The 26168-nt window shown below is 38.8% G+C and overlaps 1 protein-coding gene across 1 annotated transcript in view; it reads left to right on the forward strand.

Moving 5' to 3' along the window:
* The window catches only part of ZNF407 (zinc finger protein 407), a 344239-nt gene that overhangs the window by 214981 nt on the left and 103090 nt on the right, over nucleotides 1-26168 (forward strand). The window lies entirely within an intron of this gene.

Here is a 26168-nt window from a genome sequence, read left to right on the forward strand (position 1 = left end):
TGAGAGTTGGCTGTAGGGTTTGTTGCGTGGCAAGGCCTCCCATGTTGCACCACTAAAACCCATCCTTTTAGGGCTATAGATTAAATTCTCAAAAATCTCATGCATGGACAGTTGAGATTACTTCTGGTGCTCACCCCATGTGTCTTTGGTTCATTATAGACTACTTATTAAATGATCTCATAATGCTTCTTAAATGGTTCTTTGCTCTTCTTAAACATGCTTCTACACTCTTGAATACTTTTAATACCTTGCAGTGAGGTGGCTACTCTGTATGTACTATAAAGGAATTCACAGAAGTTATTAATGAGCAATTTTCAAGAGTTGATGTGCAAAATGTTTTTTAAAAATCAGTATTATATTTGATAAATGGCATATGATTATGTAATTAGATGCATGTGCTGTGATGCATGCATGCAAGAGAAAGTTAAACATTTGATTATACCACTATAGTGTTTTATATTTTCTTTTAATGCTGAGCATACAACTGTAATGTTCTTTTAGTATAAGTTTTAATGTAGTTTCCTAAAACAAGATTATAAAACAAAGCCTAGCTGCTCTCAAAATACCTGGTTTCATGCTATTTATGAGCTGCTTTACAGAAAGCTTCTGTACAGAAGGCTTCTGCAGTGATCGTGCAGTATCTGTACAAAAAAAAATTGTTGCATTGCTTTGTGTATGTGGAGCAAATGTGTGAACTCTTCTGTATTGAGCACCCATTAAATCAATGTCTAGAACTGCAGAGAACTGAATTTGATAACCTCAGTGGGGTGGGGGCTTCCATTTCTGTGCTGCTACCTTAAGGGTCCCCCTGCTTCACTTCTTTTCTTTTTTTTTTTTTTCCTCTTTTCTTCCTCTTTTCTTTTCTTTATCTATTCTTTTCTTAAATGTTTCTGTCAGCTTCAGTAAGTCACCTAAGAAAGAAAGATGGGTTTGTGTTTGCAGAGTGGTTGTTTTAAAAGGCCTGTGTTGAGTCAAGTGAGAGCATACAAGCAATAGTGTGCTATGTTTGATGCTACATGTTTGAGGAGGCTTAATCTTGTGGGCATCCACTGTAATGAACTATCCCAATTGGAAGGAATATTCTTATTAAAGAACTAAGTAGTGAGAGGTGGGTTACAGTGGGTTTGAGTTCCTGGCCTGAAGACCCTAGGGAGGGGGAACACTGTAGATGTGAATTAGTTTGCAGTTTGGGGCCTGTTACACACATGCGATGAGTGGATGTAATTCCCTCACTCAGTATGACAAAATGTGTAACTTTAATGCTCTGTTTAGTGAAAAGATGGGAGATCATTTTTCTTTGGATGGACAGTTTTCTGTATGGGATAGAAATGCCATTTTTTTTGCTGGTAATTTATTGTATTGGAGGTTATTAGAGAAGAAGCAAGCATAACTTTAATTTTATCAGGATTAACAAGAAATTTTTGAGCATTCCCTGCCTCTATATTATTGAAAAATAAATGTTTCATGGTAATGGAATGTTAGTTTCCATCCCTTACAGGCCAATTTTGACCTAATCTTTGGAGGCTGATCTCTACAGATACCAGCTGATGAAGCTTTGATTCTGCAGGAAATTTGTTCTGAGCTCAGCTGAAAACCATCTGGCAGGGATGCAGGAATCAGAGCACTGTTGCTGCTGCTGCAAGTTCATAGAGGCAGCGAGGCACTCTGTAGCTGCAGAGGAGTTAGTAGAGGGGTTGCTGTATTTATTAGCCCAGCAGTCCTATTTGTGCTTGCCAGTTTCCATAGTCCTGGGATATTAGCCAGACTTGTTGGCAAGTATTTTTTTTGCTCTTTATCCACCCCTCTCACCTTTTTTTTTTTCTCTTTTTTTTTTTTTTTTGTTTTAAAATATAATTTTAAGGGAATCATGTTGCCTCCTTGTCAACTCACCCAGTGCTACCTCTTTTTGTGGAAATATATTAGCAACTCTGTTAATAGTGTCCTGTGCACCAGTTCAGCAGACAGTGTGTACTTTTGCGAGCATCGCCTACAGAAAACATAAAATCAAGATACCAGTAGGTCAGCAGATTTTAATAAAATTTGCTGCCATGTCTAGTGGATGAGTTCTCATCGTGATGCTTTCAACTCAGTCCCAGCACTCTTAAGTTCATCTGGACTGTTTTGGATGTTGCTGTTTAGTGTTGCTTGGCAACTGCAGACTCTTTAATGACCCTTGTAGTTTCAGCAAGGTGAATATTTCTCATTTTGTGTACGGATTGGAGAAGAGTATTGTTAGTGCTACCACAAAATCTCCTTTCATTGATAGGTGAAGTGATCTCTCTATTTTATAAAGTAGTTTGAGACACTTGAATTAAAAGAGTGTCTAAATACAAGGTAATTTAATTATTCCTGTTCAGCTCATCAGTGCTCACAGGGTTCTTAGAGATTTCTGATTTCAAGCTTTTCAATTCCTTGGGAGGAAATTGTGAACAATCATCCTGCAAAAGCTCTTGCCAGTCTAGTGAGTGAAAGGCTAGCTAACCCTGGCTAGGAGTAAAGGAAGAAAGGCTATTAAAATAAACTAACCTGAGTTTAGGAACTGTTAGGCAAATCTGGATCACCTGTGACTGGACATGCATCTAAAAATCTTAGGGTTTGTGGGGTTTGTCTTTGGTTTGGTTTTTTTTTCTGGGGGGGTGGAGTGGGTGTTTGGAGTGTTTGTTTGGTGGCTGGGGTTTTTTGGTGGTGGTGGGTTTTTGGTTGGTTGTTCGGGTGGTTTTTTTGCTTAGCAGCAAAAACTGAAGTGAAATAGTCTGTAAGGTACTACAGGAAAAAGATTTATTTTGGCTGCATAGAAGAGAAAAGGGAATTTATTCCCTATATAACCCACAACATGAGAAATTATTTTCTTACTTAGGAAAAGACATAAATGGATGTGGCTTTCTGAAGTGAATAATAAACTAATCTAGCATTTTTAGCTCACAAATCGTATATTCCCAATAGTACGCATAGTCCCAAAAGGAAAATGGGAGATTTTGCTAATTTTATTTTACCAAGTTGCTTTTGTTATCTATGTTTATGATCATACCTAAACATTCTTGCAAAAATGTTACCTTTCATCTCTACTTTTTGTACTGTGACCACTTGATATTTTTGTCTAAATCTTTTGTATATTCATAACAAAGAAATTAACATCTGCTTTTCTATGTAGCAGTATGTGACCTCTACTAACAATTATAAACAGAAATTATATTTTCAGTCTGTTTTTTAAAATTAATTCTTTTTGAAGGAAGAAAAAGATAACATATATTTGTAAATATAAAAACATGCTTGATAAATGTTTTGGTTATATTTTTCTTATATTTGTGGTTTCAATTTAGGTTTGCCATATTTAGATAAAAATATGCACAATTTTCCTTTGGATTTACTTTTTCAAATCACACAGCATGTCTCTGTTCTTAAGTCAGTGTGCTTTGTCATACAAAAATATTCATTCACTCTGAATTAATGTTCAACTTAATTTTATAATAGGGAATTGGTCTCATAGGGCCCTATACCACTATTACATATGCAGTAATTTTTTAGTCATAGAAAAAAGACGTGTTATGTGGCTGAACTTTTCAGATTACACAGTCCTACAGTTATACTGACAACAATACTGTTTGCATTTAAATAGTGAAGAGCTGTATAACATCCTGAAACTGAACAATATCCGTGAACTTCAACTGATTCCGAAATCTGTTGGTTGTATAGTCTGCGGCCAGATTTTCTAAACCTGCAACATATTTAGGCACCTGAATTTAACCTGATTTCAGAAGTGCTAAACTCCCGTGCCTGATGATGTCAATGAAAGATGCAGATATACAGCATTTCAAAAACTGAACTGGTTTTGTGCATGTGTCTAAAGTAAAGTATTAGGAATCTCATTTTAGTTGTATGTTAGGCTTTAAATTAACTCCCATTCGTACTGACTGTCCATGTAAGTATCACAGCTTCTCAGGCAAGTGATAATTTATGTTCATGGTGTATGTGAGGGGTATGGGTCTGTATTACATTGTTTTGTGGTGTGGGGGTGAAAGGCAGAGCCCCATTTTTCTCACAAAGTCAAATTTGTTGGAGTTCAGGGCTCAGAATGAGCACTGGCATAGTTTTGTGATACAGAAACAGTATTGCTACAATTTTGACTGTGAGGGTGTGGGACAGGTGTAATGCTAATGTACTTTGTGCCATCCCTGTGCTTTAATTAAACAAAATTAATTTCTTTGTGATTCCACTGTGTGGTTCATTTTCCATAGAGTACTCATGGTGGTGAGGGGAAGGAGGGAATGGAGGGCAGCATCCCAGGGGATTGGTGATGTTCCACAGCTGTAGATAAGAGGGTTTAGAAGTTGTATAAAACAAACAGCCAGGCCAGTAAAACAGCATTAATTCCTTAAATGCACCTTTCTATAAAGTATATGACTTGTGAAGGATGTCTTAAAAGACTGAGAATAAATGGCATACATTTTTAATATAATTATGTAAACTAAAATAAATATTTTACATTTATTATGCATAATAAAATAATTAGACAACATTCTGTAAGGGATTATGGCATCTGAAATTCCAACTGCAGAAGGATTCATTGCATATTTTCAGCAGCAGCAGCAGCATGACTTAGGGGGAGTGACTCCACAGGGGCTACTTTTCTTTTTTTGGACAGCATCCCTAGGGAGTTCCTATTTCCCTCTGACTTATAGTATCTGTTCATAGGTTGTAAAGACCAGTTTATAATACGCTCCAGGATTTGCACCTAAGTCATAAGAATGTGCAAAGTAAGTGTTTTCTCTCTGTTTATTTTGGTGAATTTAATAACCTTTAGTTGTCTTGGTATGATTGCATCAGCTGTGCACTATTCCCTATATCAAGAATAACTAGGGACTACTTTAAATGCTGAGGTAACAATATGTACTTATTCACAGCAAAACTGAAAGCCTGTTAAGGCAACTTCTACATAAAATGATAAAACAGTGTATTTATCATTAAAATGTTGACATTCATACGCTCTTGGTAACCAGTGAAATTTAATATGCTTGTATAGGAAATAACTAGGTTATACAACTGTATGGAACATTAGGCTGATGGGGACTCCAAGAGACAAGCACCACTGCACTATGGAAAACCACTTCTTTATATATATCACAAAGGCAGAATTACTAAAGAAAGTGCATATACTTTGTACTAATAAGAAATTGCTAAGTACAATAATGTATGCATGTGATAAAGCAAACTGGGCTTTCAGGAAGCACTTGAGCTTCTGTTGTGACCAGCAGCAGGAGCTGAGGATATCCGGTGTCTTGTGCTAGCAGAATTATAAACAAATGAAGATAGAAGTTTGGAGAGATATTTTGTCAGTGCATGGGCATAGTTCCCAGATGCAAACTCCTCAGAATATTATTCAGCTCTTAGTTTTTAATAAACATTCAGACAAAATATTCGCTAATATTTCTATTAATCTGGAATAAATTATGCTGTAGTATTTTAGTCTATAAAAGAAAAATAATCTGAAACACTTTAATCGTTCCAGTGAATACATGGCATACAAAAGGGTTAGTATTATTCTCTTTATGTTGTTTCTGTTGCTTAATAAAACTTATTATTATTTCACCTGTTATAGCAAATAGTTCATATGGTAAACTCATCTTAAAAATATGCAATGAGATAGTGCAAAATATGGATCAGCTGTCACATTAACCAAGAGACTTGACTCCACAGGTAGTTCCTAACGTTCAGAAACTTGTAGAACCAGAGAGCACACAGTGATATGGCCCTTGCTGGGAGATGTTTATTCTCTCTGCACTGACAGAAATCCAGTCTCTGCAATTTTTGAGAATTGTGGTGGCAGCAGCATACAGAACTTATCTCCCTCTCTCATAGTTCTCTCTGTCCTTCCTGTCAGATGCCAAGTCACTGCATGGACTACTTAAGAGAACGTATGCTTATTAGAAAACATGATTGTTTCTTAAAAAGAGACACATAAGTACGTGCACAAACAAACATATTGGTGTATGTAAACTTAATGACTAGGGTCCACAAGGAGATTGCCCTGTTAAGAGGCTTTTGCACAGTATGCAATAGTATCATCACTTTGTAAAATCTTTTCCATATTCTTAACTAATAGCATAGTAAATGCACTGTACTTCATAGAAGGGTACTATGGATTTTTATTTATTTTAATGGATAATACTCCTTATTATATGGAAATCCATCAATAATTCCATGAATGTTGGTAACTCAAGCATTTTTTTGTTTTGTTTTTTCTTCCTTATTTCTATTTATTTATTTATTGTTGGTTTCCACTTTTTTTTTCTTGTGGTCACTCTAAGTAGAGGAATGAAAAGTTGTCTTTATAATTCAATGAATTATTCTAATTTTCTAATAATAGAATCTGTTATTCTAATGCTAATACTGAACACTGGACTTGGGACTTTAAGGATCTACCCAAGTATCTTCAAGCCGGTGCTGCAATTGCAAGCATTGATAATACTCTTCTAGCCTCATTTTGGATTGAATCCTTTGAACGACAACTTTTAAATGATGTATTTAAGCCTAAATGTCATGCTAAATTTTTCAGGGGTAACCACTGAGTTTAATGTTACTGAAACATGCAGTCATCTTGATATCAATGTAAAAATATCTATATAGTTTTAACTTCTGACAGTTTCTCTTTGTTGCAGCCTGTTGGGACTCTAGCTTAGCACTCCATCAGTTTGTTCACACTTTGATTTAAGTTCTACAAAAACATTTTCGGGTTCCTGATTTCTTGCAGTAGTTAGTGTCTTCTGCTCGCTGTTCAGTCTGGGCTTTGTCCCTAAACTTTTCTTCTTATGCAGCCTCTCTCCTGCTGTACCGGTGCTCTTTTTTTGGATTCGAGTCCAACACACTTAATGCAAAACCTGAATATCTGGTGTTTAGGAAATATGAATAAGACCAATTCATGCAGTGGACAGATTAATGTAACTAATGTCTTAATTGTCTTATGACATTTTATCTTCTTCCTGTCCTCACACTTCTTTTTTCCTATCACATGCAATCAACACAGTCTTATCTATTCCTCTTTCTTAAGGAGCATAAATGTTATAGTAAATATACCTATATTTATTTTTAATATATAATAAATTAACGTTTATAAATCTGGAACACCAGCATATATTTCAAACTAAAATAATCTTAAGTAGGTTGTATTTTGATAGTAAATAAAATCTTAGTATTAACCTTAAGATGAATGGCAAGGCTATGGTCTAAACATAGCTTTTAGTAACAAAAAAGACTTGCAATTTCCTGTTCTTACAGTGCTTCTGATAAAAATGTACAATGAAGATCTTTTATGTCTACAAATAATTTTTCATTTGTTGGAATAGTTTGATCTAAAAATAGTCATTGGCATAATTGCTTGATTCATATGACCATCTTAGGTAAAAAGTAGTTTAAGAAAAGGCTAAAGTGACTATATATGTTTTCTTTGCTCTTACCTGTTAACACAGAATAAAAAATAAATGTTTGTTTCTTTTACCACTCTTTAATCCCTATTCCAGTCATCATAAAAGAGCCAAAGCTATCTTTGGGGCTGGTCAAATCTACAAGCAATTATTATTATTGCTAACTACCTGGCTGATAGCAGTCTGAAAATATTTTGGTGGTGTGCAGGCCTTCAGGATGAGATTAATGGACAATAGCCGTCTGTATTACGTGTGGTTTATTCTCCAGGCAATATGGCTACTACCATGTAAGAAAGTTTATGTAATAATGCTGTCTTTGTGACAATCTTCCCTATTTCTCCTTCCTATGTGACATAGAAAATAGGTTAAAATGTTGGGAAGTGACAGAAAACAAATTCAGTTCAGAAGAAGTTCTAGAAAGAGGTGTCGCCTAGTGCAAAGGACAAAAAGGGAAAAGGTTTTCTCCCTTTACAACTGATGAAAATAAGAAAAAGAAAAGAATTGCTGAATAGCAGGTAAAGGAAGGAAAGAAAGAAAAAACCTTTCTGTTTGAGAACAGCTTGCTACTGAGATACTTCTAATGCATTAGAATTGGTGAGCAATTTTCCAGATAAATATGGCTCCTGGTTTATTGAAGCTAAATAACATCGCTTGCACATTCCAACAAAGTTGTCTTTGTGTGACAGCTTCTGCCCAAATTCCCCTGGAGCGGTACATTGGGGCATTTTGGGAACAGAGGTACTAAAGCCTCTGCCTCCACAATGAGGCTCCCTGCCTCAAAAGTGGAAGCTGTGGGTTTGATCCACCAGGCCTGCACCTTTGCGGTGTGGCTGGAAGGTGTTTTCCAGGGGCCACAATACAATGAATGAGGCTCTGGGACTAGTCAGCACCTGGGGTTTAGGAGGCTCGTGCTCCTGGCTACTCTCCTCACCAGTGTGGTGGGGAACCCCTACAGGCTTAAAGCCCATCTCCAAGACCTCCAGCACACTAGACAATCTGCTCTGGAGGCAGAGGCATCAGAGATTTGGGAGCTCAGTTCCTGGGACCCATGGGGTCCAAGCTGCTGCTTAAGCTTGGCCAGTAGAAGCTGTGGTAGGAAGAAGGAGAGCTTGTCCAAAGATTTCATGTGCCTTGCAGCTCTCCATACTATCAGTCACCTTTTTTCTTTCCTGAGCTGCTGCATGAAGACAGTGTTCCCCACAGGAAAATGTGGTGTAGGGAAGACAGGCCATTTGGTATGCAACAGCTTGCCTTCCCTAAAACCATTTTGCAGACTCTGTTGTATGATACTGTACTTCATTCTCTGAAGTCATGGATTAGGGATGTATTTCACTTGAGATTTCCTTAACAAAGAGACAGTCTAGAAGGAGCCTGCTGTCCAAGTAATTTAAGTTGCTTGTTACAACTATATTGTCCCTGATTGGGATGGTGTTTGTGGTTATGCTAGGCCTGTTTAGGTTTGAATAGCAGATGTAGATATTGCTGAGACTTCTTAGGGACTTGCTTTGTAAAAGCCAGCACATAAAGCCCTTAGTTTTGTTATTGCAAGTGATGGAGTGCAGCACTGGTATTGTCAGTGTTCTTTTTTTCTCTTTATCTTTTTTTTTTTAAACCACTTTTTTAAAAAAAAAAATCTCAAGAGCTGTTTCCAGTTTTCTTTCTATCTATTAAAAATGTTAAAAGCGGTGGTAATAGCATTAAATTTGTTTACTATATTAGGGTTTTTTAGCTTTTATCTTTAAGCTGTTGCATATTACATGTACCTGAATTTTATGCTGTATTTTTAAATACATTATTTTAATAATGGAAAAAATAAAGGAAAAAAACAGTGTCCAAAATATGTATGAAAAAGGTTGTTCTGCATTCTTGGATGCCTTGAGTCAAAGCTACTGTTTCTTGTTTTCCATCCTCAGATAAAAGATGAGGTCTGTACAGCACTCCTCATCTTCCCCTCACAGGTTATACGTGCTGGGGCTTAGTGTGCCAGGTGAAACAAGCTGGTGCAATGCTGTTCTCCTTCCTCCTACCCATGAGCTGGGGGACTGAAGTGAAGACATTCCTCAATATTTTCTACCTCCTTCTGTAAATGAACTGAAACAGGGAGATAGTGGGAACTGAGAGGGATAGGAAATAGCTGCTGCTGTTCATAGCCTGAGAACAAATTGATTATTCTTCCTGAAGTGAAGAGGGGGTTCCAAAGCGATTTTTGACTCTTAAAGACTGCCCAGATCTCCCTGGTGCTCCCAGGGTTGGTAGCACAGCTGCACGTTGCTCTGTGCCTCAGGCCAGCTGACCTCTAGTCCTGTTTTGGTTTGGTTTTCCTTCTGCTTAGGCAAAATGCCCAGCTTGCCATGATTCCTAGAATATATGCGTATTTTAAAATAATGCTTTAAAGGAACACTGATGTTCTCCAGCATTGCTATCATTTTATATTTTAAGTGATGTTATCATTTAAAAAACACACAACTAGAAACTCTGCAGTTCAGAATACTGTAAAATTATTTCTGTTTTAATCCTATAAATACATCGAGTGGTTCTAGTGACATCATAAACTGTCTGAACATAATCCTAGTAATTCATTGTGATATTACTGGTACCCCTTAAAATATAGTATTTATAGCTTTATATTTGTAACTTCAGTGCACTCTCCTTTAATCCCTGTTGAAGATAATTATGGTTTCTCTCTAACAACTGTAGTCGAGGACATAATTTGTTCTGCTAGAAATCCCATGTGGAATGTCTTCCCATGCTGAACTTCCTCAAAACATTTCTGTTGAAATTTTACACGCACAGTCTACAGGGCAAACAGTACTTAATACAGTTGTAGAAGGTACTGTGATTATCAAAATGAATGAAGTTTTGATGACTTTTCATTAGAAAAATATGTACTTTATACATTGTTTTGTTAACAAGCTTTCAGTAAAATGCAGAGAACCATTTCCAAGGGCAAATTTTGGAGATATCTTCTATGAATATTTTAACATACAAAAACCTATTAGTAATTTGTTTTCTTTTCAGGAAGTAGGTGTGTCTTTAGTTCAAAAAGGCAATTTTTATAAATCAGTTGATGAGGATTGATTTTTAGCCTGATGTTCCTAACTTATTCTGAGACTTACACCAGCCCATCCATCCATCTTCTGTCAGTCTCTTTAATAACTTTTTAAGCTGTTGGCCAGTTTCGGTCAAAACTGACACCGTGTAGTAGTTGCTAAGATAATTTAAGTTCCTACATGTTTCCTGAAAGAGGTGGATGAGAAGAGGAGGGTGTGTGTGTGTGTGGAAATAATCAGTGAGGAACAGGCAGGCGAAATTAAGCTCTTAATGCATTCCTCTCTCTTACAACCATCCAGTGTATTGTTCCAGCCCCACCACCCAGCACAGCTAGTTTTTCTTGCCTGATGGGAGTATCTTGAAAGACACGTTGGGGAGCTGTTGCTACTGTGTTGAGAGATTTAGTGAACAGGGCAAGAACCCATAGAAAACCATGCTTCAGTTGGTACAGTGCTCATGCATCAATGTTTCTGGGTCCCAAATTAACTGTTTGTTGCAAGTTGTCAGGACAGTTCATTTTAAAAGTTAAAACTTGAAAGGTATTTTTAAGGATAAAGCACACCCAGCTATCCATATTTTTCTTTAGAAAAGAGATTTTCTGGAACTGATTTGTTACCCCTTATATGAGAGCAGTCATTTCTTTGTCAGTGAATAGGAAGAAGCTTCCCATTATGGAGAGATTATTCCACAAGTGATTTCTTTGGCATTTCTTCTGTTTTCTTTAGGACATTTACTAATGAACTGTGACATAATGCATAGGTCTAGATAGATGTATTTACGTGAGGAAAAGAAGCAAAGTTTGAACAAAGACTAAGTTCTTTTTACATGCTTTTAGTGATACTGAGCATCCACGAATTCTCATCTCGCATGGGGTCCAGTCACTCTGTACCTATTTGGAATTCAGCCTTGTCATTTAGGTGACTAAATGTGACTTTCATCACATTTTAATTTGAATTTTAATTACACAGCCTTTAAGATTTTGATCAGCACTAATAAATTATAGCACAGTCATCTTATACGGTATTTAGCTGATTGATTTTTGCATGCTAAAATGTAGTCATTTTGAGGAGCAATAAAAATACTTTCAAGTAGAAGAAAGGTTTCAAAGATAAAGGAATTTGTACCAGATTTGTTCAAGTCAGTGTCAGACCAGAGAGGGAAGACCTAAATCTGAGCCCTTGCAAGGGCAAAGCAGGTGGTTACTATCAAATAGCAATATCAAATCAGGGAAATCAGCCCAATCAAGGCCTTTGAGTGCAGCTTTTGGGAACTGCTGTCTGTTGCCTGGTGGTGGTGCAAGAGGTGAGAGATGAGTATATGGTATTGGGTGACACTTGCTCTCTTAGTGCTCTAGGTTGCAGAAGTGTATTCTGAAAAGCAGATACAGCATTTGTTTGTTCCGAGTTCTTATCCACCTGCATCTGTTCATGGCTTCCTCCTTTATGTTCGTATTTCTTTTCCCTCAGAACAGTACAACATAATATCAGGAGAATTTTTTTTTTAATTTTTTTTTTTGCCTGCTCTGAATGGCCCATTTTTAGATTCAGTTCACCAGTAGCATGGCAGGACTATTGTAACAGGAAGGATTATAACTAAGTCCCTCTCCATCTAAGTGTGTCTGCTCCACAGCTCAGTTGGAAGTCAGCTCTCGCTGTCGGGATAATGTGTACTGTTATGGGTTCGAAACTATGAAACAAAAATAAAGACAGTGGATAAAGTCCTGGCCCCCCTGATGTTAATCACATCACCTCCACGTCCTCAGTGAAGCAACGATTTTCCACTTGTCATGAAGTACTTGCTTCTTAGGAGAGAAATGGAAAGCCAGGGAATTTGCAACACCTTTCACAAGACTTTGTATCCTGAACAGTAAAAAAGTTACACTGGGCAAGTAGGTTGTGGGATCAACTACCCAGATACCTCTAGTTTCCACTCAGCTTTGCAGAGAGGATCCTGATCTAAATCATGCCCCAAACCCCTGTCTAAATACAAAAGCAGCTACTCCTTCAGGAGTTTCTATTTTTCAGTTCCCTCTCTACTGAGTCTGCAAGTTCTTGCACAACTAAGTGAAATTACTGAGGTGTGCTCAGAATTCCTTGTGCTGGGGAGATGGGTATTTTGGCCTCAAGACTTTTTGGTACACCTTTTAGGTGAACAGGATCTTATTCCTGTATTTTGCGGTATTCATTAGAGGCCTGAATATTTGGCAAGTCAGGATTCATTCAATTAATAATGGCAGTGCTGCCTGCAGCCTGATTCTAGTTGTTGTTTAGAATTCTGAGCTAAAAGGGCACAGGACAGGGTTTTGGGACCCTGTCTGGATTTTCTAGGAAAGTTATATGGGGAACATCACTGAAAACAGAAGAACAATTCTGAAAATTGGCATTAGATCTGCTTTTGGCTCCTGATGGTTCCTCATTGTCCATTGGCAAGGTTTCAAGAAGAAAGGATATGTGCAAGATATTTAATGCCACCTCTTACAGTTTCCTGGGACACAGGAGAACAGGATTCAGCCCTTCTCAAAATAAGGGTAGCCCAAAACTCAGGAGTTCTACTTCCTAGAACAGTGCCTTAATTTCTAGAAAGTTTGGGACACGAGTTTTCCTTTTCCTGAGCAAATGAGAGCTCCTGATGTTTCATCTTGGCTACTTACACTTTCTTTAGATAAAGCAGACAATTTAAGCAAATCTTGAGATGTACGTTAGTTCTTTCTTATCTCCATATCGTGGTTTAACCCCAGCCAGCAACCAAGCACCACACAGCTGCTTACTCACCTGCCCTGTGTTGGGATGGAGGGGGGAGAATCAGAAGAGTAAAAGTGATAAAACATGTGGGTTGAGATAAAGACAGTTTAATAAGTAAAGTAAAAGCCACATGCACGAGCAAAGCAAAACAAGGAAATTATTCACTACTTCCCATCGGCAGGTGGGTGTTCAGCCATCTCCAGGAAAGCAGAGCTCCATCACGTCTAATGGTGGTGTGGTTTAACCGCAGCCAGCAGCCAGGCCCCACGCAGCCATTTGCTCACTCCCTTTCAGCCAGGGGGATGGGGAGGAGAATTGGAAAGGAATGTAAAACTCAAGGGTTGAAATAAGAACAGTTTAATAGGTAAAGCAAAAGCTGCACATGCAAGCAAAGCAAAGCAAGGAATTCATTCACTACCCCACCAGCAGGCAGGTGTTCAGCCATCCCCAGGAGAGCAGGGCTACATCACATGTGACAATTGCTCAGGAAGGCAAATGCCATTGTGCCAGATGTCTTCCCCCTTCCTTCTTCTTCCCCCAGCTTATATACTCAGCATGATGTCATATGGTATGGAATATCCCTTGGCTAATTTGGGTCACCTGTCCTGGCTGTGCCCCCTCCCAATGTCCCGTGCCCCTCCAGCCCTCTCGCTGGCAGGGCCCAAAACCCAAAAAGTCCTTGACTTAGTATAAACATCATCCAGCAACAAGTATAAACATCCTGTTTTATGTGCTGTCAATATTGTTCTCACACCAAATCCAAAACACAGCGCTGCACCAGCCACTAAGAAGAAAATTAACTCTGTCCCAGCTGAAGCCGGGACACTCCACTGATTGTATTGAGAATTTGAATGGTTGTGGAGGACAAACTAGGTTGCCTTCTAGTACTGTTGTGCCAAACAGTGCACCTAAATGAGACAGAAGCTTATTTCTACCCTGTTTTACTGATATCCTGTCTTCCAAGCCTATTGCTACTCTATTTGACTATTTTTCTGCTTATTATATCCCTTTCTGTGCTTAGATTGTAATTTTTCTGAGGCCAAGATGGATTTTTCTGTTGTTCCTCCATGCAGCAAGTAGCATAACGTCATTCTGTCATGATGTCCTCTGAAGTCAATATGCTGTGCAGCAGAACATACCAGCTTGCTTGGAACCATTTTTTGCATCGTAAACATAGGATTGCATTTCACTTTAGGAGTATAGGAAAGCCTGTACCCTTATGGTGAAACCTTACTATTGCCAAGACTGTGATGTTATTTAGTGGCTAAAACCTCAAAGAAGCTTGAACAGCTGGGAGCTTGCATTCAACTGAAGTGCAATGTCAGTGCCTAATTCTCATAGTCTCCTTAGAAAATCCCATCTCTCATTTCTAGGCCTAGTAATCCAATACCTTTCACGAGAACTAAATGCATATAAATAGAATTTTTCAAATACATGTGCAGTCTTAAGTGTCATCGGGATCAGCTGTGGCCATTTTAGTCTGGCTTTGTTTTTAAACCTAACCTTCAAATATGTGTGTGTGTAAATGCATTTCTGGGTGCATTTTCTCTTGTTTTGTTTTTCCTGAGATTGTGTCATTTTTATATAGCTGAAGAAGGGGTTGTACTGGAAGCAATGCATCTTGGAATGCAAGTGAAACTATTTAGATGCTTTTCTTTAAAGCACAGACTCTTGATCTGTAACCATCCCATATTTAGAAAGAAAGGATATCAAGATACTATAAGCTATATTCTTCTCTTGGTATTCACTTCATGTTAGTAAGCTGCTGTTCTGTAAACTCTTGGAAATAGCCCTGGAACGTACAGGCTACTTCCATCCCAGCAGCAAAAAAGAAAGATTTGTATATATTTGATAACAAAAAGGAAACAAATACTTATATATAGCTTTCTTCCTAAATTTCTATTATTTACTTAATTTATGTTTACTTTTTGGAAAATACTTGGATTATTTATAATAGTTATACAGTAAACTTTTGTGGCCTTTAAAAAGGTATGTGGATTAATGACTTCTCAAAGAATTGTTTTACAAGAGTACTGTGATATTTTTAGAATGACTGCTTAGTTAAAATAGTCACGAAGGGCATGTTATTCACGTAGGCATCTTTTGAACAAAACCTATGTATTTTTTCATTTATGCATTCTGTCTTGATTCAGTAATGTACCTTTGTATACGGACATATAACATTAAGCCTATGAATAGGTCCAGTTGCTCTAAAGTTAGTTGTGTTCCCTAGAATATCATACTGAATTAGCCCTGTAAGGACTGTATTACTGTGACGCAAAATAGATTCAAAGGAATCATTTGGGTTTATATAAAAGGTGAGGAGTGCAGGGGTTTTTTCGGTGGGGATTTTTTTTTTTAGTTTTAAGAGTGGAATATATGTTTTCTTTAGCTGTAAAAGCACAATCAAGGCAACATGATAAGTGAGTCAGTGTTGTAAAAGTAAAACTAATTTTGCCTTCACTCACATGAGCTATAGAAGGAGGAAGCTTTATTGTCCCTGGGAAGGTGATAAGGCAGAGTAATTGTATATTATACTGTCCTGGAACATCTGCCTGAAGACTGTTGGAGCAATTCATCTATCATGGACGATACAGCATGTTTTGTCTTTCTGCTTTAACCCATCCCCACTGCTGGCCTGCACGAAGGTTTTGATAGGGACTGTGCCTGGGCTGGGGCTCACATTAATCAGTCCCCTTGTTCAACACTCCAGCTGACATAATTACAACCTGCGCACAGCAGTTATTCAAGTTGAGTCCTTGTCACTCGTGGTGCGAAACTACACAGCTCAGATCCCGAAGGAGATTGCCTTATCACACAGAACAAGGGCTCACAGGAGTTGAAGAGAATAGAAATGGGAAAATGTCTTCCGGGAGTACTATATATTCCTTTAAAATAAGACATTTGAGAGACTTACAAGGGACAAAGAGAAGCATTGTGCAAGGTCTGAAATGAACAGGTTATTATTTTTAAAAGGATTACACAGGCCATTTTTGTGAAATGGACATGGATTATTAAATAAATTCAGTGGTCTCTCTCTCTTATCATTCAGTGACTCTGCCCTATTAGTTTTCTTCAGAAGTGATAAAATAGTTTTTGACTTGTATAAGCTTTAAGTATCTCTCAGTAGAAATCATCAGAACACAACTAATAAAAGTGCACATATTATACCAGTAAAATTGGAACACACATAAGGGAAGATCTGCAAGGATCAGAGTTAAGGGTGAAGGAAGAAGCATGCAAAAGGGCTTTCAAAGATGAACAAGTTCATTAGTTTCTGCTGTAGCATGATACAGAAATGTGAAAGATGAAGCCAAAGAACAAGTTTCATATTTTACCATTTTTCCCTCTTTTCATGTTAACCCTCTGCGGGGAAAAAAAGACAATTCCGTAACACCATTTATACTAAATGAAAAAGGTTTATTTTTGTGTAATAAGATGAGGTTTGTTTTCAGGTGGGTTTGTGGGTGTGTTTTTTCCTTAAGACAGAACCTTTGTGTACATGATCATGGGATAATTTATTTAGCATTGCTCTATAAAATTCCTCAATATGACAGAATTTCATTGGCATTCAGAAGGCTTTTCCCTGGTGTTTAAATTTTTGTCTTCTTGGGTACTAGATCAGCTTTTTGAAGCAATACCATTCAGGTAGTTCCTATTATTCTTAATCAGTAGCCCTGATTTCTCATCTAAATTAAAATACTGTGTCTGATATTTAGACATTATTGTTTATAGTTGAAAAAATAGTAATAATTTATCTGTTCTGAGTGGTTGCATTTTAAGTGAATACTTTTACAAAACAGCTTATCTGGGACTTTGGATAGAGTGAAGCAGAAGTGCTAGAAGGTATCTTATACATTTTACTCTGCATATATGCACTAGGTTGTGCTTTCATTCAACAGTATTCCATTTCATTATCTCTTGCTGAAGTACACAGCACATTGAACTTTGTATGTAGGTCTACTGTGAAAATCTAGCTACATGAAAACTGCAATTTCTTACTGAGCAGCAGGGCGTCCTTGTAGGCAAATATACTCTTGCAGGAACCAAAATTAAGTTTTGCTTGCTCCCTACTCTTAAAACCAGTTCTCCTGGGGTGAATGATGACTGTGAAGTAAGCTCAAAGTACAGAGCCAAATGCTGCATTTACTTATATTTGTGCAGACAATGGCATTATGAGGACATAATCTGACGAGAATGATGTTTCTCCGATATATACTTTCAAGGCAGATTTTAGATCGGATAATCAATCATACCTCCAACAAAAGAACCGAATTTGACTTTCAGAACCTAAAATGGTTTTGCAGTATTGACAGCCAGGAAGAATATATTTTAATTTGCAGACTGAACAAATTTCCATGACATCATGGAAACACAATAAATGTCTGACCTCACAATGACATTCTTCAGACTTAAACTGTACTTTTTGTAGAGTTTGAGACCAGAAAAAGCCTTAAGCTCAGCTAGTCTGACCTTCTACATAAAACAAGCTGCATAGTTTTTTTCCAGTTTGCTCTGTTCTGAGCTTCTTGTATTTGACTGAATTTTGTCATCTAGAAAGACTTTCAGGTTTGATCTGAAAGTGCTGAAGAAATTGTGCTTTATTTCTCATTAGAATTGGACTGCAACTTGTTGCCATTGCTTTGGAATTTGTTACAGGTTTTCTCTAAGTGAAGGTGTCCCTTAATCACACATTTATGCACTGTTAAAGTTGCTCATGCCCCAAGCTCAAGTGTAATAAGCCAAACAGAGTGGTTTGGTCCCTGCCCTGTATCCCATCCTGTCCCCCGTCGTTGTCTCCCCCCCAGCTTATATTTCTATTTGTAATAATTTTGTGGATGTTTGTTTACTTTTTTAAATGTAGGCAGTAATACAGGAAGTAGATATTCTAGAATTAGTTTCTCCAGTGTCACATTACATCTTTACAGTTGCTTGCTACTTCCTTGCTTATACATCTAAAGATGACATGGGACCTTTCTGCTTATAGCATCACACTGGAAGCTCACATTAAACAGCTGGTCACTAATCCCTAAGTCATTTTCAGTGTCACAGTTCTTCACTGTGTTCTTGCATTCTGGAAGTTTCTTGCATGTGTTGTGCAAAGGTGGGAGACCTAATATGTTTTGATTGAACAGGCCTAGCTTGTGCAACTGCTCTGTATGACTGCAGTGTCATCATTATTAATCATGCTACCAATTACAGTGTCATCTGCAAATTTTATTAGCAGGGTTTTTATATGTACTTTCGGCATGCATAACAAAAGTGAATCTTTCAGACAATTAATGCTTATTGCATTGATAAATTGGAACATTTGAAATGAGGAAGAAAATGGCCAGCTCTTTTTGTGTGTGGGGGTGGGGCTGGGATAGGGCAGTGTATTAACATTAAAAAAAACTACTCTGAGCAGCGATCGTACAGACCACTGTGCCCTGGGTATAAATCCAGGCTGCAAAGCAACAGGATCTGCCCTCTAGGGAGCTGTGTTGTCACTAAAATGGCTGAAGGAACTGACACAAAGGCCAGTTGGAAGAAGTATCATCTGCATCTGAGATTGACAGGCAGCCTTTAGGGTCTGTTGCTATCATTTCTGACTCCAGCAACATTAGGAGTCCAGTTTCATCTTACACAGCCTATAGACTCCACACCCTTTCTTAGGCTCCATCTGCACTTTTATATTTGTGAAAATACTTTATGGGTTCCCAAGGATATACAAACAGACTCTACAGAATTGTTTGGTTACTTTATGTGGTCATTAAAAGAAGTACAATAGGGGGAAAAAATGATGTTGAAAGGAAATGTGTGTCTTCAATTAAATTCACCCTAGCTTTTTTTAAAAAATGGATGCTTTCCATGGCCTCATTTCAGCAAGGTATTTGATCATGTACATAAATTTAAGCTTGTGAGTCATTCTTTTGAAGTCAATGGGGCTGCTTGTACTTAAGCTGCACAAGTACGTAAGTACCTTGCTAAATCAGGGCCTATGGTACTTAAAGCCCAGTCTCCATCCTTACACCACTGCAGAGATGCTGTTTCTCAGACCAACTTCTCTTTTATGCCATCTGCTCCAACACGAAAGGAAAGGGGGAGGGAGGAAGCCCATGAACAATGGAGTGATTATTCTCAGTTACCGTGAAATAGATGAACTCCACCTGCTATTTCTGCCACTTAAACCTTGGCTGACACGGTGCAGCAGTGCACTATGCACAGCAGACCTCTGCATCCCTCATGCTGCAGGCATGTGATTCCACAGGGCCCTTGAGCCAGGCTATTACAGAGCCCACTGCCTGCAAGGGAAGTGGAAGCCAGGAGTTCAAGCAAATGTTATGGAGAGTTTTGAGTAGCAAGTCAGTCCTGCGAAAAAGGGGGGGGGTGGGGTGGGTGTTTGATTTTTTTTTCTTCTGTAGTCAGTAGAAGGAGTAACTGAGGCTCTCTCCAAAGAGCTACCTGGGCAGACTCAGAAGCTGAGCAGCCCAGCTCTGCACATCTCCAGGGGTAGTGGGGACCACAGCACAGGTAGAGAGCTAAGGCACATCTCCCTGCCTTTCTGTACCCTATCCACCTGCTCCTCCCAAGTCTACTAGTTTGGAAATAATTTGCAGGTTTCTGTCTAAAAATTTCCTCTTTATTTCTTTCTCTTCCTATAGAAAGCAGGATTAATGGAAGCATTAAAGGCAGGAAGCCATTAGTTCCTTGGAATCAGATTTTTATTTTTTTTCTGTAAAAATCACGTTTTTTTATGTTGTGAACTAAACTTTTTTGTTTGTTTGTTTGAGAAAAATATTCTGACTGAAAATTCATGAGTCTATCTAGATGGTTCACTGGTTTTATACTTTGGTTGTTGTTCACTGTGCAGGGTTGTAACCAGCTTCACAGATTCCTCAGATATAAACAAGACTAGAGTACATCACTTCTTATTTCCCTTCAGAATTTCCAGTTACCCTGAATTTGTCTTTAGAAGCATGGATTTTGGCTATTGTAATCAACTCGTTTCACACGTATTTGTAATGATAAATTGTTTGAAATTGGGAATTTTTATTCCAATGCATTGTAAATGTAATAGTCCAGATTACAATTTCAGCATGCTAGTCTGCTGAATGGAGCAGAGACACAAGTAGTAATTATCAGTCTTCCATCATTTTCAGTGCTGACGCACAAGTTTTTGCTGCTTCCCTACAGGGCTCTGCTACTTTTTAGCAGCCAGCACTGGACATCTGTCACACATACTGTATGTCATAACAAATAGATCATTAAAGAAAAAAATGCAAAGCTAAAAATGTAGAAAAGCAGGAAACATTACGATTATTATCCCTGGGTGTTACTATAATACTGTCAGAATAAGTCCCAAATACATTTTTGTTATTTTCTTTGTGAAACTGACTATATCATAAAATCTCATTAAAACATGTAAATGCAGTGTATTCTTTTATGGGCGACTTCATATTTTCTGAGTGGCAATACATGCAATACATGGTAGTATGTGTAAAATGTGGCAATACATGTGGCCACCAGATTGTCAGGCATGCATTTTTATGACACTGTGGATGTGTGTTTCAGTCAGCTTGGTGTGGTTGGAAAGCATCAGCTGTGGGCAAATGTTCACTGCAGAAACAGCTATAGTGGTAAAGATGATGCTGTCCCCCTGCAGCTCATTGCCACTGTCCACCAGAGGTCTTTAGGAACAGGACAGAGAGATGTTTGCCAGCAGTGACATAGGCAGAACTGAGCTGGCACTGGGTGTGTTGTAGTTGACCTCCTGAGTTCCCATGGAGCTGTATGCTGCTAATTCTGGCAGTAGTATCATAAGTTACTTGATAATTGAGGTCGGACGCAGAGTGCTAGCACTTGTATTCATGTGATTATTCCCCCAGTCATTTAAAACCTAAATAAAAAGTAGGATTTTTGCTTTTAGAGGAAAAGAGCAAGGAAAAAATAACCTAGGTGCTAGTAATAAAGAAGACTGAGAAAATTTACTACATTTCTCATATATCTATATAGATAGATAGATAGATATGCACATGCATATGTTACATATGTGTGTTGATGTATAATAATGCTTACTGGTTTATAATGTTAGTTTCAACACATTTCAGAATATATTTTTCTCCATGATATTTTTCTATTTTTTATTATGTCTTGTGCAATACTGTATTGACCTGTAGCACTGAGGAGGTAAGCCAGTGCTTAAATTTTTAAACTTGTGGTCTGAACTGAGTGCTGGTGGTATATGCAGAATGTGTATAGTGTTGTAGCTAGCTTGCATTAACTGGCAATCAGTTTACTTTAAAAACAGAAATGTAGATAAATCTTGAGTATGCTGGGAAGAATTCTTGCTTGGTTGGTTGGTTTGTCTGGTTTTTTGCTTGGTAGAAGTTGGGCAAAGTGACTGTCATTGTGAAGGTTTTGATTGAATAAGCCTGTTTGTATAATGTAATTATCATAGATTGAGGTATTTGTTTCTTTCCTGTCAAGAAAATATTGCCCATTAGGTTGTTTACCATCAGTCTACTGAATGGTAGTTTTCATACTTTTAATTCAAGTAAGAAATAAAGGCAGGCTAGAAGGGTTGCATTTTGGGAAGCAGTAACATTGAAAAAAAAACCAAACATGAAAGGTCCCTGCATTTAAATGAGTGAACAGGAGCTCTTGGCGCTTTGAGGAGTATCCAGAACTCCCAGAACTCCTGGATGGAACTGGATGGAAAATGCTGAGCACAGGGCAAGTCGTGGCATCCATGTATGCGGCACTGGTGTTCTAGTATTCAAAGCTTAAGGCAATATTTACAATTTAAAAGATGTTAGGAAGAATCTAATGATTTCCCAAAGTGATGTGAAAGGAACTAGGTCTCTGTAGCTCACCCACTAGAGGTCCAGATAGCAGAGGGTTCTTCAGCTGAGGAAAACGTGTTGGAAAGGTAACACTGTCTGTTAACTGGATGCAGAAGTATAAGAAATATGACAGTTTGTAAAAGTGAGAGTCATCAAATATGATTTACCTATTATTTCAATGGATTCTCCATTGCTTTCCATCAGATTTCAGCGTGTCTCTGAAAATCATGTTTTAGTACCAGAAAGAGTTAGGGTTTGAGGAAAGAATCACTGGACAAACTTTTTATGAACTACTATCCATGAAGTCAAGCTAAATGTTCCATGACTTTACGTTTCTAAAAATCTATGGCTCTCCTTTTCTAGTGTTAATTACATTATTGCAGTTTTGATTTAAAGACAGTTTTCCCAGTTAGATGGCATTTTCTTTAAAAACACCTGCAAATTTTTGGTGAATAACTGAGGTTAAGAATCTATGATGATACATATTTCTTTCATGAGAAATTTGCTTTCATCATAGCTGCTTTTATTTCTGGAAGAAAGAATCTGTGGACTTTGCTATTTTACAATCAAAATACTGCAATTTCTGTGTACTTCCTGCAGGCTGCATAGTGGGGTATAAACAGCAGAAGACAATCAAAGTGCTCTCCATATGAGTGTGAACTTGATTCATACTGACGAACAGGGGGAAAACAGACATTTTTTCAATCACTCAGCTGTGTGTGGTTTTATCTTGTAAATAGTGACATCCATGGAGCTGCCCTAAGTCCTTTGGGTTGTATGCATTTCTCTGCAGAAAGGGGTTGTTTGTAGCTAATGTCCTATAGAAAACCTTTTGAAAAAGGTTTATTTTGTGCAAATAAGAGCCCTACAAGATGCTAAAATTTTTAAAACTTAGTGTGCTAGATAATTAACATTTTGCCTCATTTGCACCTCTGAAACCTTCCATTTCCATGTCTTGCAGTAAGCATCTTTCTGAAAATGTCAGGCACTGCGTAATGGAAGTGTTCTAATTTCCCTATTAGTAAAACATCTTAATAAAAATAGGTTGCTTCCTGCTATATTTCATTTAGCTGTTGAATACAATGCTAATGTATACTCATGTACAAAACCCTTAGAAAATATAGAAGCCTTCCTATCTTGGACAGGCAAATTTAGAATTAACAGAAGATGTTTTATGAATTTCTCTTACTTCATGATTTTTATCCAAAATGCCACATAAAAGATGAGGACAGCAAATATCTCTGGCATTAGGCAGTCACAGCTCTGCGGTTAGCTGCTGAATTCAGCTGTTTACGTGGGCTGCTTAAACCAGAGCTGCTGGCTGGGAGAAGGACGTGGTGTGACCCTCTGCATCCAGCTGCAAGGCTGGGGCTGAGCCCCTCTGTGTGGGGAAGGGATGCCCAAATCCCTGCCCTCTTACAGCTTGTAATGCTGGCTGGTGAGACTAGCTGGCTGGGTAAACCCTGCAAGATGGGAGAGAAGAGATGATGGGGGAATAATGACCACAGACAGCACTCACTGTGGGGACCTTCAGGCTGACGATTCCCCACTTGGCACAAATTTGCTCCAAAGCTCATTGTTCCACCTGTGTTTCCCTGCTGCTGACTTTGAACTCCCACCTCTGCCTCCTGCAAAGTGCACATCTGTGCTCTGCCATCCCAGAACCCCCAACAGTGCTGCTGTTTTCGGTGGGGCAGATGCAGTTTTGCTGAGGAATCTGGTCAGTGGCACACTATAGCTTGCCAATGCAACTGAGAAAATGTCTTCGTAGGGGCAGAGTTATACTGGTTTAGGGGCTAGAGGAACAATATTTTCTGCCTTAGGGAGGAAGACAGTTATGAGAACTTATGCCCCATCCACTAGGAGCGTGTATTTTCCCATTGTTCGGTAGACCAGGCACTCCGTTTCTTGCTCTTAGTACAATACCCAGTTTTTTGGTAACAGAACTGATGTATATAAGGATAGGAGAGACGCAATGGGAGAGGGAAGGCAAAGTAAACAAAGGCAATGGTTTCTCATGCTGCCAAAATGTCTGGGCATTTTACACTACTCCTAACCTTCCACTTTATTCCACTCTCCCAGCAAACCAGATCAATGCTGCTAAGAAGCAGATGAGAGTGTAGAGGGTTGTGGCATGTGGCACTGGGCTTCCTTGCCACTCTATGAATGGTGCCTGTTCAAGCACAGCCACCACTGAAAACTTGAGTAATCTCTTTTGTTCTCACCCTTGGCATAGGGGAGTTTGCTTTAGGCCACATTGTGGTAGAGTGCCCCTGGAGATGTCCATTGGAAGCTGAGTATTATTCACCTACCCAGCTTTTTTTGCTGTGGTATCATGTTCCTATCTAGATAGGTATCGGTATTCTGAGATTTGCTTCTATAGTGACAAAGACATCAAGAGTAACATAAATCTCCTTTGATTACATTGTTTGTGTGAAACATCTCGGCTCAGAGAGTAATGATCAGTGGCATGAAGTCTAGCTGGAGGACAGGGGTCAATATCGGGTCCAGCCCTTTTCAACATCTTCATTAATGATCTGGATTATGGTGCAGAGTGAACCCTCAGCAAGTTTGCATGACACAAAACTGGGAGAGGTGGCTGATACACCAGAGGGCTGTGCTGCCATCCAGAGGGACCTCAACAGGCTGGGGAAATGGACTGACAGGAGCCTCATATAGTTCAACAAGGGGGAAGTGCCAAGTCCTCCACATGGGGCGGAACAACCCCATGCACCACTATATGCTGGGGGCTGAGCAGCTGGAAAGCAGCTTTGCAGAAAAGGACCTGGATTCCTGGTAGAAGTCAAGTTGGGCAAGGACTGCCAATGCCCTTGCAGCAAAGAAAGCTAACTGCATCCTGGGCTGCATTTGGAGGGTTGCTGCCAGTAGGTCAAGGGAGGTGATCTTTCCCCTCGACTCAGCACTAGTGAGTTCACACCTGGAGCACTGTCCAGTTCTGGTCTCCTCAGTACAAGAGAGACACGGACATACTTAAGATGAGTCCAGCAAAGGGGCACTAAGGTGGTCAAGGTGCTGGAGCATCTCTCTTAAATCAGGAGAGGCTGAGAGGACTGGGACTGTTCAGCCTGGAGAAAAGACTTAGGGGGAATTTCATCAATGTGCACAAATATCTGAAGGGAAGGTGTAAAGAAGACAGAGCCAGGCTCTTCTTCAGTGATGCCCAGTGACAGGACAGGAGGCAGTGGGCACAAAGTGAAATACTCTGAACATCAGGAAACATCTTTCCACTGTGACTGAGCACTGGCACAAGTTACTGAAGGAGCTGGAGAGTCTCCATCCTTGAAGATATTCATAAGTGGCAGAAAAACGGTCTGGGGCAACTGGCCCTGGGCGGTCCTGCTTGAGCAGTGGTGTTGTACCGGACAACCTCCAGAGGTGCCTTCCAACCTCAATCCTGTGACTCTGTGACTAAAATACAATTTTATAATTGACAAGTCATTTACAGTTTATGGTATTTGAAATTGCAGCAACCTTTATTTTACTGAGAGCAGCAAAAGACAGGTAATTGGTTGGTAGGGATGGCTTCTAATGGCAACATGAAATGTGCAGTTAGAACAGCAGTGTGAATGCATCACTGTGCGATGAACATAGAGACAAAAGCCCTTTTTTATCTTAGCCAAAAGAGGTTTTCCTTTTGTCTTAAGCAGTAGCTGCATTTCTCAGGAGAAACTTGCCATCTGTCTCCCTTACTTCACAGCATTGTCCTTTACAGAAATGTGGCAGCTCTCCTGTATGTGTGCAGTGGAAAGCAGGCCTACACTCCTTCCCAGTATATCAGTCTTTGATGGAGGGAGTCGTACAGGCCTGCTGCATGGGAAGTATTGGCTGAGCTTTTCAGCCCCTCACATTTCCTGTTCGTCTGCAACGTGCCTTAGTAACATCCCCATCTCCTCTTTCACCATATATAGCACTGACAGGACACTGAAAACACTATGCAGGCCCTCCACTTCCCTTTAACAGAATTGTTGTGGGGTTAGTATGAAGTCTCAAAGCTTTCTTCACATCTGATAAGAAGTCTCACTTCAAGACATGAAATAAAACCAAAATTTCTGATGTTTTTCTCTGCGTCAGCATTGAATATAAACCCATAAACTATAGCTTTAAACTAATTA

This window comes from Falco rusticolus, chromosome 3 (assembly GCF_015220075.1).
Source record: "Falco rusticolus isolate bFalRus1 chromosome 3, bFalRus1.pri, whole genome shotgun sequence".
In the NCBI taxonomy this organism is placed as follows: domain Eukaryota; kingdom Metazoa; phylum Chordata; class Aves; order Falconiformes; family Falconidae; genus Falco; species Falco rusticolus.